Genomic DNA, 14,127 nt, shown 5'->3' with positions numbered 1-14,127 from the left:
ATTCGGCAGTACTAAAAAACGAGCGGACGGTAATTTGGATGATTTGTTTCAACCGTTTGTCGGAATGATGCAAATAATATGGCGTTGGAAAGCTATGGACTAGGCGCAACTTTCTTATTCCAATTGTTTTCTCTATTTCCTTGCAGTTTAAGAGAATAACTTAAATTATTGTCCGCCCATTTTATGTGTGGGGCACCGAATGATTTTTCCCATGATTTCTATGCGGAATATTTAAACAACGGAAATGATATACGGTTGGAAATGTGTCAAAAGGATCATATTTTTTTTATATCTACCATGTTTCCAAATATAAACAATTTAAAACTAAATTTACAAGTTTTGAAATCATGTTTTCGATATATTTTGCAAGAAAGCGACTTGAATTTAATGAATTAGATCCATTTAATTGTTGTGAAATTGTTGACTGCCAAAACCCACCGGCGGGCAGCGGCCTTGTCAACACTGTAGAGCCGGGGGGAGCCTAGAGCTGCGGCTGGCTGAGACCCCTCCGAGCGACGGCCCGCAATGCTCTTCTGGTCACACGCGGCGTTGCGAAGTGCAAGGGCGTGCCACCTGACCTATACCTGGTCGGGAAGGTGATGAGATTGCCTCGCTTAGTTTCCTGCGGGGCATACATGTAAACGTTAAATACGAGCCTCGATCGGCTCTCGGGTTATCCCGTGAATCGGCTCAAAGAGCCGATCCACCCATGATCCGTACGGGGTGTACGAATACTTGGTGGTCCTGCTTGATCAAGATGAAGCTAATGAGATCTACGACGATTTAGGGTTTTCACCACATAATCGGATCATCCTACTCCGAGGTTGGGCCGGATGGCCACGCACGGTGCTCGTAAGCCGATCCTAAACAAGGCCAAAAAACCAACATGAAGTTGATCCTAGGAACATCCCGTTTAGGACTTGCGAACGCCACCCTACGTGCCACAGGATCCTCCCCCCTTTGTAAGGCCAAACTATTGCGGATATTAAACTAATCCTTGTAGAACAAGGAGCAATCGTAACGGACCAGCATCTACTAAATAATGATCAAGCGGGTGCCGCCCCCACACCGGGACAGGCGTGAGGACGGCTAGATATGCAAGGGTTGCACTACGTAAGCATGCTTAAACGAAGAACAATGCTAACCCTAACACATCTAATGATAACTACGTTGCTCGCCATCAAAAGCGCTTCGATACGAGCAACGCATGAACAACGTGGGGCTTGTGCTGCCTAGATCGCAAGATGCGATCTAGGCAGCATGTCGCTACCCGATAGAAACCCTCGAGACGAAGGAGTTGGCGATGCGCCGAGATTGGTTTGTTTTTGGGGTTGAACGTGAGTTGTTGTTTATTCCATAAACCCTAGGTACATATTTATAGTCCAGGGGACTTTCTAATGTGGGCGTGCACTAAACCGTGCACGAGTAAGATCTTATCTCTAAACTAAAATGCGATCTAATATGTTACAAATACACGGGCAATTAAGCCCAACTTGGTATAAAAGGCCGATTCATGTAATTCTCCACGTATATTTCCTTAAGCCCACCTTGATCTGCGGCCCACCTCCGACTTGGTCAAATCTTGGTGATAACACATGCCCCCCTGGTTTTGGAAATATTATTTCCAAAATCATCATGCTCCTCTCTCGTCGGGTCATGTCGTGGCATCACCGTTGCAGTACCTCTTGTCTCTTCATATTTTGCAGTGAGGAGCCATGATGCCGATAATGAAGGCAGCGAGATTTAGTGACATGGCATCAGTGGTATGCAAACAATCGGCTCTCCTTGAACAATCGGCTCTTTAAAAAAAACCCTCTTTTAATACTGAAGAAGCGTTTTCAGCCAGCCGTTTTGCCGATAGTCGAAATCACACGATCCCTTTTTTTTAAAAAAGGAAACCGATGGCGCCGCATCGGTCTCTCTCATAAACACACCGGGTAACGTTGAGCTAGCCATCCTTCCAAACGGTAACCCGCGACCTCCATCTCGCAAAGACAGAGTCGGATCCCCAAATCGTCGCCCGAGCGGTTCCAATCCTCCACCCCTACACAGATCTCGACCGCGCGGCTTCCAATTTCTTCAACGCATCTCATGGCGGAATCAGCTAACACCGGTACCACGGTTTCTGGACTGAAGGTAATCCCCAACCTCTTCTCGCCGTTTGACTTCGACACGGGATTAATGCAAACGCCTGAATTAATGCCTCGTTCTGCCACTAATTTAGGTTTCGGACATCCTTCCGCCACATCCTTCTCTCGCAAATTCGATGTGCCTCGGTCCTCGTTCTTCCGAGAGCCCCGCCCTGTTAATCTCATGCGAAGCTAACGTAATCCCCTTTGTGAGCCAAAACCTAGATCCGACTTCCCGGGCCGACCGCTCGCGAGCCTGGCCCAATCCCCCCGAAGGTTGGGTGGCATGGTACAACGAGGTATCAAAATCCCACTATGCCACTTGGGAAACCATAGGAATAGCCGATGCCTCGTCATTATCGCTGTCTCCTCTTGAAAAGAATGAGAACATCTTGAAAACCATCGGCTACTTCGGTCCGACGCACCGAACTCGTTTCATGTTTGGTCATGGCCCTATGACTCCGACCCTGCTTGGATGTGGCCATGATCACAGGGCTAGACATTGCATCTCCCAGCCCTTCTGCATTCAAGCTGCCAAAGGTCCCTTTCACTCTCTCTTCTAAAAAAGAGTGTACCAGCTGGGGTGCCTATCTCAATCGTTATATGAAAACCAAAGGCCCAGTGACAGAGAGGGAGCACACAGCCTTCTTGAACTTCTGGTTGGAGCACTTCATATTCTCGTGGTCCGTCACTTGCTCCTACCAAGAACTACCTCTCCCCGGCCTATGAACTCGCCAAAGGCACCCAACTTGGTCTAGGCAAGTTATTCCTTGGAGAGATTTATCGATCCCTTCAACCGATGTCTCGTCAAACCTGTTCACCCGCAAGACAGCTTAAAACCGGCGGCCCCCGGTGGTTCATTCAACTGTGGGCCCAACCGTACTTCCAAAGCCAAATCCCGGACTTCCCATCGCTGACCAACCGCACCTTCCCGGATGAAAATGGCAAGGAAATTCGATGCACCAGCTACGGCCAAGCCCCGTATGGTCTCCCGGGTAGCGATTGATCCCCAAGGAAGCGACGAGGGTGGTTTAAGATTTTCTTCCGGGGTTTAGACAACCCCCTGTTCCACCCTTATACCGAATCGGCAAATTTTGAAAACCCCGTCTCTTTCCGATTGGACGACTTTGCCGATGACGCCGGCACACAGCACTTGTACTCCCTCATGATTCGTCCTTGCTTTCTCCCCGTTGGCATGAGCACCTCGAACCGGATCATCAAGCCCGGTTATGAGTGTTATCAACCGGTAATAGCGGCTCGGCAGCTTGGTCTCGGACAGGTGCCCCCACACTTCTTCCTACACCACCTGACAGCAAGTAGAGCTGAACTGCCTGACATCCTCACCGCCCAAAGGTGCTATACCTTTTTCGACGCTTTGGTCATACCAATTCCCCACGACCTCCATTTCTCCTTCACCACCGACGGTTTTGAAACTTGGTGGTCTATGTGGAAGACCCATGTCTTCAGGAGGGCACTAGGACCGCAGCTGAAGGAGCTTGACGCCGAATATGATCCCCCTGCCGACCAGGTACCGTCCCTTAAGTATTTCTTGTGACTGCCTTATGGTGATTGTCCGTGAACTGACTCTCTTCTCTTGGCAGCAACAAGATGGCCCAGCTCCTACACAAGCCGACGGCTCCCCTTTCGTCTTTCTTCCTCCGGCACCGCGTGGTTCTCTTCTCGCGAGTTCGCCTCCCCTGAAGAAAGTTATAATGCAGAGTCAGCCGATTTCACCGAAATCGGCTTCTAAAAGTAAAGCATCTTCGGGGCCCGTTGCCCCCCGAGCCTCGACTCAGGCGAGGACGGCGGTGAGGAAGGTAGCGGCCGGGAAAACCCCGAAGCGTAAAGCTCCGGCCCGGAAAGCTTGCGTGTAAGTTGGTTCGGACCCTGCAGGTGTTCGTCCGCTTTTTTCAAAGAATTTGTTCGTGACGCGCTTGTATCCTTTCCTACAGGCCTCTGCGAAGGATCCTCCGAGCGGAGCCGAGGAAACCAGCCGGGGAGAATCGAACTCGGGTGATTCCGAGAGGTCCACTACCCGGAGTCGACGGCTTCGCCGGCGCCGGCTTCCAAGAAGAGGTTGATCACCGGAACCCCTGTTCCTCGGGCCCCGACCGGATCAGGGTTACGTACGAAGCACCGCTGTGTCAAAAGGGCTCGTAAGAACCCACCAACCTCTTCATCAAGCCAGGAGGTCTCGAATGTAATGATCTTCGCGGCCACGCTTTCATGCTGTCCCATTATCATTTGGATCGGCTAATCACTTCCTCTTGTAGGCCGCCGAAACTTCTAGCGGGGATGTTGAGGAGGTACAGAGGCCGTCCGCTACCCTGGATCTAGCTGCCCCGACGCCCGCGGCTGTACGAGCGGTTGATTCAACCGAGTCCCCAGAAAAGCCGATCGTTACTGCGCCGGCTGCTCCTTCCCCCTTGGGAGAGGTATGTTTTTTTTTTTCTTTTGGTTCTGTCAGTTCCTTGTCACCTGCTAAACTCACTGTGTTGGCCTTGCCAGGGTTGTGATCTCTCGAGCTTGCTTGCGTTCGACCCAGCATCCATTGATCCCACCCCTTCCAAGGCAAGTGGGGAGCCGGACATCGGCACGGTCCGTGGCCGGCTCCGGCGCCTCAAGGACTTGCTCTCTACCCCTATTGAGGCTCGATTGAGAATTCCGAAGAAGTCAAAGGCATCCTCGCGGGTATCCATTCTCATCTCCCTATGACCCCGCAAGTGAAGCTTTGGCCCGCCGTCACCCCGTCGGTCTTCAAGTCACGGATTCAATCCGCTCGCCAAAGGATTACTCTTCGCCACTCCCAACTTCCGCCGAGAGCCGATATTGCCGAGAAGTGCCGACGGCTCAATGAGAAAAAGGCTGCTCCGGACGCCAAGACGGATACTTCTGCCACCCGTGCCGAACTCGAAACCTTGCACAAGGAGTTGGAGGACCTCGAAGAGAGGGTCGGGGTGACCAAACAGCTCATCCAAGATAAGGAGGCCCTTGTCGCCCGCTCCGAAGAAGAAGCAAAAGATCTCACGGCCCGATCCGAAGACCGATCCGGCTGAAATCCGTTCCCCGAGCAATCAGCCGGTGACGGGCAAAGACGCGGATGATGAAGCTGAGATTGCCGAGGCGGAACGCATCCGTGTTGATGCTATTATCGCCCTCGGCGTGTTTCTCCAGTAGGGCTTTCATAGACACATGATTCTGCTTCTCGGTAGGGCCTTGATATGTTGATCGCTACGTTTGCAACGCTTTGCTTCTCTCCTTCTTGTTTTTTTTTTTATTAGCCGATTTTCCACCGGCTATCGTTTACCATCTGTCCGGCGTGGTGACCGTATGCCTCCCTCGAGCCGAATCCGTCCGGTAACTACGGATATCGGCTCGCGTTACGCCCGGGCGCCGTACTTGCGAGTCAGCCCCGTTGGGACTCGTGTAGTCGACGTGGCTGCTGTCCGTTAGATCGCCGCCGGACCCAAGCAACCATGTGGTGAACATAACCTCGGTCGGCTCGTCGGAAATCTGGGGCACCGAGGCTCCGTCGGGAGGACGAGTAATGCGTCCGCATCAGCCCGAAGTCATCGCTATCGGCCTTCCTTTGATTGTTTGTTTCGCGCATCGGCCGAGCAACGTAGTTACCCGGCAGATCCTCGTGGGTGATCGGCGTGCCGTCCGCCATCTTAGATGTAGATGGCGATGTGGTCGATGTAGACGATTGTCCCACCGGCGTGCCGAGAATGTGTTGATCGCCAAAACCCACCGGCGGGCGGCGGCCTTGTCAACACCGTAGAGCCGGGGGAGCCTAGAGCTGCGGCTGGCCGAGACCCCTCCGAGCGACGGCCCGCAATGCTCTTCTGGTCACACGCGGCGTTGCGAAGTGCAGGGCGTGCCACCTGACCTATACCTGGTCGGGAAGGTGATGAGATTGCCTCGCTTAGTTTCCTGCAGGGCATACATGTAAACGTTAAATACGAGCCTCGATCGGCTCTCGAGTTATCCCGTGAATCGGCTCAAAGAGCCGATCCACCCATGATCCGTACGGGGTGTACGAATACTTGGTGGTCCTGCTTGATCAAGATGAAGCTAATGAGATCTACGACGATTTAGGGTTTTCACCACATAATCGGATCATCCTACTCCAGAGTTGGGCCGGATGGCCACGCACGGTGCTCGTAAGCCGATCCTAAACAAGGCCAAAAAACCAACATGAAGTTGATCCTAGGAACATCCCGTTTAGGACTTGCGAACGCCACCCTACGTGCCACGGGATCCTCCCCCTTTGTAAGGCCAAACTATTGCAGATATTAAACTAATCCTTGTAGAACAAGGAGCAATCGTAACGGACCAGATCTACTAAATAATGATCAAGCGGGGTGCCGCCCCCACACCTGGGACAGGCGTGAGGACGGCTAGATATGCAAGGGTTGCACTACGTAAGCATGCTTAAACGAAGAACAATGCTAACCCTAACACATCTAATGATAACTACGTTGCTCGCCATCAAAAGCGCTTCGATACGAGCAACGCATGAACAACGTGGGGCTTGTGCTGCCTAGATCGCAAGATGCGATCTAGGCAGCATGTCGCTTCCCTGATAGAAACCCTCGAGACGAAGGAGTTGGCGATGCGCCGAGATTGGTTTGTTTTTGGGGTTGAACGTGAGTTGTTGTTTATTCCATAAACCCTAGGTACATATTTATAGTCCGGGGACTTTCTAATGTGGGCGTGCACTAAACCGTGCACGAGTAAGATCTTATCTCTAAACTAAAATGCGATCTAATATGTTACAAATACACGGGCAATTAAGCCCAACTTGGTATAAAAGGCCGATTCATGTAATTCTCCACGTATATTTCCTTAAGCCCACCTTGACTGCGGCCCACCTCCGACTTGGTCAAATCTTGGTGATAACAGAAATGCAGTAGATAATGAAATTATACACATAGTCTATCATATAAAGCTTTTGGTGACAATTATTGTAGTGATCAATGATTAGATAGCTGAGATTGGCACAAAAGATTTTCGCCCCGTAAAAACAGAGCCCTGAACTTCCGTTTAGATGAACTTGTACTTTTCGTTCAATGCGGTTGTACTTCTTAGCGCGGTTTCACGAAAGTTTTCAGTAGGACGGCTGTAATTTTCTTGTACAACTTGGTTATCTTGTTCTTCCTATATTAAGTGGGTGTACTACTTGTGTTGAACGGTTGTACTTCTTAGCGTCAAGTATTTGAACTTCACCACGGATGACCTTGTACTTCTCGGAAAATACGGTTGTAATTATCGGGATCACTTCTTGTACTTCCACTAATGTGGTTGTAATTTTCTCGGTTTTCTTGTTCTTCCAATATTAAGTGGGTGTACTTCTCGTGTCGAATAATTTTAATTATCAGGATCACTTCTTGTACTTCCTCACGGATGACGAAAATATTTTGTTTTTCCATATTTGGTTTTTACACGGTTTTCCTGCACTTCCTATTTTAAGTGGGTGTACTGCTCATGTCGAATGGTTGTACTTCTGATCGTATAAAATTTAAACTTCCTCGCGGATGATGGGATTATTTTGTTTTTTTCTACATTCGGATTTTGTCGGTTTTCTTGTATTTCCTATAATAAGTGGTTGCACTGCTCGTATCAAATGGTTGTACTTCTCATCGTCAAATATTTAAAATTCCCCGCGGATGACAAGATTATTTTGTTTCCTCTACATTTGGTCTTTAATCCGATTTCCATGTACTCCCTAATATAGCGAGGTGTACTTACTTCTCAACATTCGCTAATTGAACTTCTGATAAGTTTAGATATCATTAAATGTACATCCATATACTATTTTTTATTTTCTCCGAATTTCTGAATTCCTTTATGCCAAATTTATTTCTCTGAATTTTTGCAATACTAGATGGGTAGGTTCTGATGTAATTACCCGTAGATTTCAACATAAATTTTTATACCATTTTCTAGCTAATTAGCGAGGGGACATGTACTTATTGAATGACGTTTTTGTGCTTCCTTATTTTGAGGACCTGTACTTCCTAAAAACAAAAAAGGAAAACTGTGTGTAGTGACGTGAATACTTTGTGTTCTCCTGTAAAAAGGCTAGCACCTGAACTTTCCACATGCACCAACTTGCACTGCCTATACCTAAATACTTTACTTTTCTCACCCATGTGCCTCTGAACATCTATTGTTTTTCATCTGGTTTTCCCTTACTGGTTTTCTATAAGTGTGTTGGACGCATTGCAGACCAACTGCTCTTCCTGTATTTTACTTACAATAAACTGAACTGCTTCTTGACAGACAACTGCGCTGTTCCGCGGGGCTCTGTTCGTGAGAGAGAACGAGATGGGAGCACAGGTCCACGGCGACGAGAAGGACGCTTGCACAGCTCGAAGCCCAGGCGGTGTTGGGCCTTCCTACGGCGAGGAATCGGTGATAGGAGACCGCGGCAGGGTCGAGTGGCGCGTGCCATCGATTGGGAGCAGGGGCAGCTCTTGTCGGCGGTGGAGGAGACCTTGGGAGGTCGCAACACTCCCGGCGATGGAGGGGACCTGGGGAAGGTCGCGTCCCTGCTGGCGGCGGAGGACACCTGAGAGGTCGCCGGGCTGGGCCGCCGGTGGTCGGAGCACACGACGGAGGAAGCAGGAGGCTCTCCGGCCGCGGGGAATAAGAGAGGCCGACGGCCATGAGGAAAAAGGGCGGGCGGCGCGCTCAACCCTCGACGCGGCGGCACGCGAGACCTGCAGGCAGCGGCGTGGCGACCCTCGTGGCGGCACCGCGGCGGCCATCCAGGCGGCGGCGCGGGGACCATCCAGGTGACGGCGCGCGGATCCTCGAGGCGATGGCCGCGCAGTGGCACTCCAACCAGCGGCGCGGGGGGCGTCCAGGCAGAGTCGGGGTTGGCGATGCGGCGCCGTCCAGGTGGAGGTGGCCGTGGGTTGGCCGGCGGTGGTTGGGATGGTGGACTGGGGGTGGCCGGCGGCGGTTGGGGTAGGGGAAAGCGGGTGTACGGGGGATGGGTGGGTTTGGTTCGTCCTAGTGCGGGTGGGTGTTCGTGGTATTTTTTTTACCGCACTCTATATAGAGGTAAGTGGTGCTCAGAATATTATTTTGAGCACCGGTTTCAGAATAGTGTCCCTCTATATATATATAGATAGAGAGATATTTTCAACCGCACACATTCTATCCATAACCACAGATTCTATTTTTCTTCATTCTTTAAACCAGCTTACACGCTACAACAACAACTTCAAGTGCCTCCAAGTTTTTTTTTTGGATCAAATTGAGGTTGGCGTATGTAGTGCATAGCATGTATAAAGAAATAAAAAACAAACAAACAAACTTCATCAGCAGTACAACAACCATTGTGACTCAAGTAGCGCATTGTCGTTTTCCGATCTCCAAATCCCTCGATGCACACGTTCTTCCCCCAGATCATCGGCTAGCTCCAAAAAATAGCTGCCATCTCATGTGAAAGAAATTCAATAACATACAAGAGCAAGATCAAGAGAAAGAGAGATGCGGGCTGTCTCTGTGGCAACATCAAGTAGGGGTCTCCGACGCTGTGTACTTCACCTACCTAAATATCTACTTGTACTGCCTCTGCCCATAATGCTATGCACTTCTTGCCGAATCAGGCCAGGAAGTTCAAAACTACGGCCGGCCGGGAGTGGGCTGGTGTTGTAGTGGTGTGGAACTCTGCATAGCCGCAGGGAAAGCCGGACCGCGCCAGCGACGGGGAAAGAAGGAGCGCCAGCGACATGCACTTGCACTTCCTGCCGACGTGCCGTTGAACTTTTCTTGTGATATTGCCCTGTACTGCCTAGCGCGCAAGAAACTGAACAACGACCAGTCCATCTCCTCTGCGCTGCACCCTGACCTCTGTACCGCTAGGAGGCCGCTCTCTCCAAATCCTCCTGTCCGTCGTGGAGCTCCACAAACCTGTGCAGCGCCATGATGTAAAATAAAATAGAGTAAGAATTATTAACTTAGACATCTGCTTAACAAAGTACTAGTCCTAGAAGCAAATTATTCTCGTGACAAAACAGCAAGAACCGTAGTATCCACTAACCACTGCAGTAGCTTTTTTCTATTCTCTTTGTTCAATTGCAACACAACAGTCAGCAAGTCACGGGCTGAGGTAGAGGAGTGCACGGAGCCGCTGATTCTCTAGGACGACGGCGGTAACGCTAGAAGACGTTAACAACGATGGGAGGTCGAGATCAAGCTCGCGAGTCGGGGCAGTCGTCTCCGTCAGCAATTAGGCGTTCATGGACGTTTAGAAGCTTTGATCCAGGAAGTACGAATGATTTTCTTGGGGAAGTCAGAGGCGGTGCTCGCCGTGGCTTGTGGCGGCGCTCTGCTCCGGGGGCAGGAGAATAGGGAGGGGCGGCAGCGGGGTACCTCGAGGACCTTCCGGCGGCGGCGCGCGGACCTCAAGGCAGCAGCGCGAGGATGAACCTGCGGCGGCTCTCGGGCGGTTTCGGCGGCGGCTCGCGGACCTCAAGGCGGCAGCGCGAGGATGAACCTGCGGCGGCTCTCTGGCGGTTTCGGCGGCGACTGCCGGCGCGAAGGAGTTTGGGGGACGGGCGGCGCGTGGTGCACAACAGCGGCGCAGAAGCTTGGGAGAAGGGCGTTCGCGCCATTGATTTGGTGGCGGCGAGTACTGGCGGCCGGCGCCCTTTTCTGGTGGCGAGGTGACGAGGAACTAGGCCGGCGGCGGGGACCCTGGCTGGCGTGGGGAGTTGGGGACGACGGGATCGTGGGAGGTCGTGGTGGGATCCTGGCTAGAGACGATGGGGTCTCGGTCGGGCTAGTGGGCCTTTATGTTTTTTCCACCGCGGTTGTCCTGTATAAAGTATGATGGTGCTCAAAATAATATTCTGAGCACCGGTTTCAGAATAGTTTAACCCTATATATATATATATATATATATATGCACTCCTACTTTGATGTGTGCATCTTGCTTCAAAAAATATTATTTACATGCATGTGAATATGATTTATGTATCTGTGTATTTATTTAATAGGTGGCAACCTGCATTGTTGATGCAATAATGGTATATAGTGATGACAGCGATGAAGATCCCAATGAGATGCTTCTGCTTAGAGGTGTGTAGTATAATAATTCGTATTCCATGTCTTAGTCGCTCTAAATTTTGAATATGGTAAAAGTGTGTATATATGTCATACCATATAGAGAATATAGACCCATGTATATATGATGCAGATGATCACGTCTCTAAACTATTTCATAATCTACTTCCCAATGATACCATATTTCTATATGTTGCATGATCAGGACCTGAACACAGGGGTTGCACAAACTTTGATAAGCAGTGTATGTTTGGAAACGACATGTATCTGACAGAACATCATGTGAGCTTCCTTTTAGATTTATGTGATCCCGCTTCTCCACAAAAAATTAAGTACTACCTGCACAAAATGACCTATTCATCTGTCAAAAGTAGTGCACACTGTTAAGATTATCATGCTTTTTTTATTAAACATGAAAAAACTGCTTGTGATATTTAATTGCTTAATAATTACTAGTATATGCTCATTCTTGAATTCTCTTGACCAGAGAGAATTGGAGCTGAGTTCACAGTTGGGTACCTAAAGAATCGACTTGTTGGTGGCCAGCGTGTTCATGTCCATGTTTCGAGCATGACCAGCAAGTATCCAATGGTACTTACGATGAAGATGGGATATCGGTCAAACAATGCAAACTTAATTGAATGGTACATGATTGTGAGTAGGTTCAACTTAAAAGAGGGTGACAAAATGCTTTTCTCCCTCAATGAAAGAGATGACGGAGAGCTACATCTTCTAGTTGAGGCCCTTCCAGGCTAATAATAATGCAATGCTAAATGTTAGAGTACCAAGTATATCATGTAGACTGCTAGCAAGTTTGATGTATATATATCTGCACTTCTAGTCTCTATGGATTACTGTAAAGTTTGATGTATGTACTTGTAGTATGTATGGATTTCCCCAACTATATGCATTGTTGTTTAGTGAATCATGACTGCGATTAAGTTACACTGTTGCATATTTATTTACAATTAACTAAAAGAATTTCGAGGCGTCTGACATAATGTACCTATCAAACCAGTCTCAATTCAGCAAGGTATTCTAGGCGGTCATGGATAATACCTGTTTCAGGACATCATCAAGGTTGAGATGGTCTATGATAGCAGTCATTTGAGGGCTCAGAATTCTTACAATCGGTCTGGAACTCAAACTGCCTCAGGTCCTTTGGATGTCGAAGACGCTTGATGTTGCTCCCCGTCTGAGATGACTTCTTTGAGCCGGAACGGGAACCGTCTAAGGTGGACACGCTAGTAGAGACCGAGACTTTGAGCCGGATAGCATAACCGTCTGAGGAGGAAGGGCCAAATTAAAACTAGCTCTAAGTAGCAGGTCGGTACTAGTTCTAGCTTCCAGACGATTTTGTCCGCGGCCACCCGGGTCGCAACATTAGGCATAATATTCTTGAAGATACGTTGGACAAAGGAGATTAGCTTCGGAGAAAAATGTCCAATCTTCAATGCATGATCTAGAAGCGCATAGGTGTATCGGCTCCTGCACATAGAGAACCGGTTAGCTCGAGAAATAAGTATGGACACCGGCACGTACCAAAAAAGATCTGAATAATCAAAGCAACGATGCCATCAAGGTCTTTCCACGTGTCGGCGGCAGCCTCGTGCTCATTGGTGGTGCTAGCGTTGAGCTCCTCAAAATAACTGCTCCCTGGATTGAAGACGCCAGGTAGACTCATTGATGAGTCCAAACGGCGACATGTTTTCACTACATAAACATATACTTTTTTGTCTCATTACATGTTGTATCTAGCTTTGACTATGTCCTAAATGCATAATTAGAAGTATTGATTCATTTTTATTAGAGATTTGCACAACTAGTAGTTTTAGTAGGATTTTATCACTTTTCCTTGTCTTTGGTCTGTGCAGGTGTTATGAACCTTTATGGATAAAGCATGAAGAAAGGATTCAAGAGGAGCCAACATTGAGGATTTAAATGCATTAGGAAAAAATAGCCATTTCAAGGGTGAAAAAATTCAAAAATTCCATCACAATATAATTAAGATCTAAAACAATAGTGTTTTAGCTCTCGTCGATGCTAATCCAACGAGCCAAATAGCACCTTGATCGGAGTTCATATGAAAAAATAGTGGCCAAAATACCAAAGGCGGCAGAAGTTTTAACGAGCGATGGTACAATCGGGATGATCGTACTGCGTGCCCGTAGCACACAATCTGGGTCACAAAATCCCCGGATGTGATACAATTCTCCACGGATTCGTTCCCCGTTTGTTTCTAGACTTTTCCTTAGGTGATAAAGTCGGTTGGGGGAGCACTAAAGACCCCTCCTAGGCCTATATAAAGGAGGGGAGATTATCCACAAGAAACAATCTCATACACATTTGAGGCAACAACTCTGTGTGTACCAACTCGCTGGGACTCCAATTGCAGAGTGTTGTAGCAAGTTTCTTTTCACCACAAGGGTTACTCGAGGATTTATATTGAACTCTTCGGGAATTGGTTAGAGGTTGAATCCTTCTTCTCCTCTTCTAGCAACTTGCAAAGCAAAGTTTTTTTTCTCGTATCCCCAACTCCATCGTGTGGTTGTCAAGCACAAGTTTTCATATTAATAATATGAAATTTAAATATAAAGTAAAGTAATGTACAATAAGTTAACTAAGCAAGCAAGATAAAAGAAGTAAAATGATAGTAGTTTCGGGTTTTGTATGTGTTTGCAAGTGCAGAAAGTATTTTTGTATTTTCGGATTAATAAATTGCGTAAAATATAAAGAGTGTTAATTGTGTTGGAAAGGTGTTTCTAATTATTTAAAATGGACCGGGATTCATGGGCTCACTTGTCTACTCTCTTTTTAAGTTGTAGTGGACACAAACAATTCATCAAAGACATGTTGGTGGAATCTCAACATGTGTTTGATAAGCATTCATATCGGCATCATGTCCTAACATAGAGAG

Source organism: Lolium rigidum, chromosome 1 (assembly GCF_022539505.1).
Source record: "Lolium rigidum isolate FL_2022 chromosome 1, APGP_CSIRO_Lrig_0.1, whole genome shotgun sequence".
In the NCBI taxonomy this organism is placed as follows: domain Eukaryota; kingdom Viridiplantae; phylum Streptophyta; class Magnoliopsida; order Poales; family Poaceae; genus Lolium; species Lolium rigidum.
Note: the sequence above shows the minus strand (reverse complement) of the source record.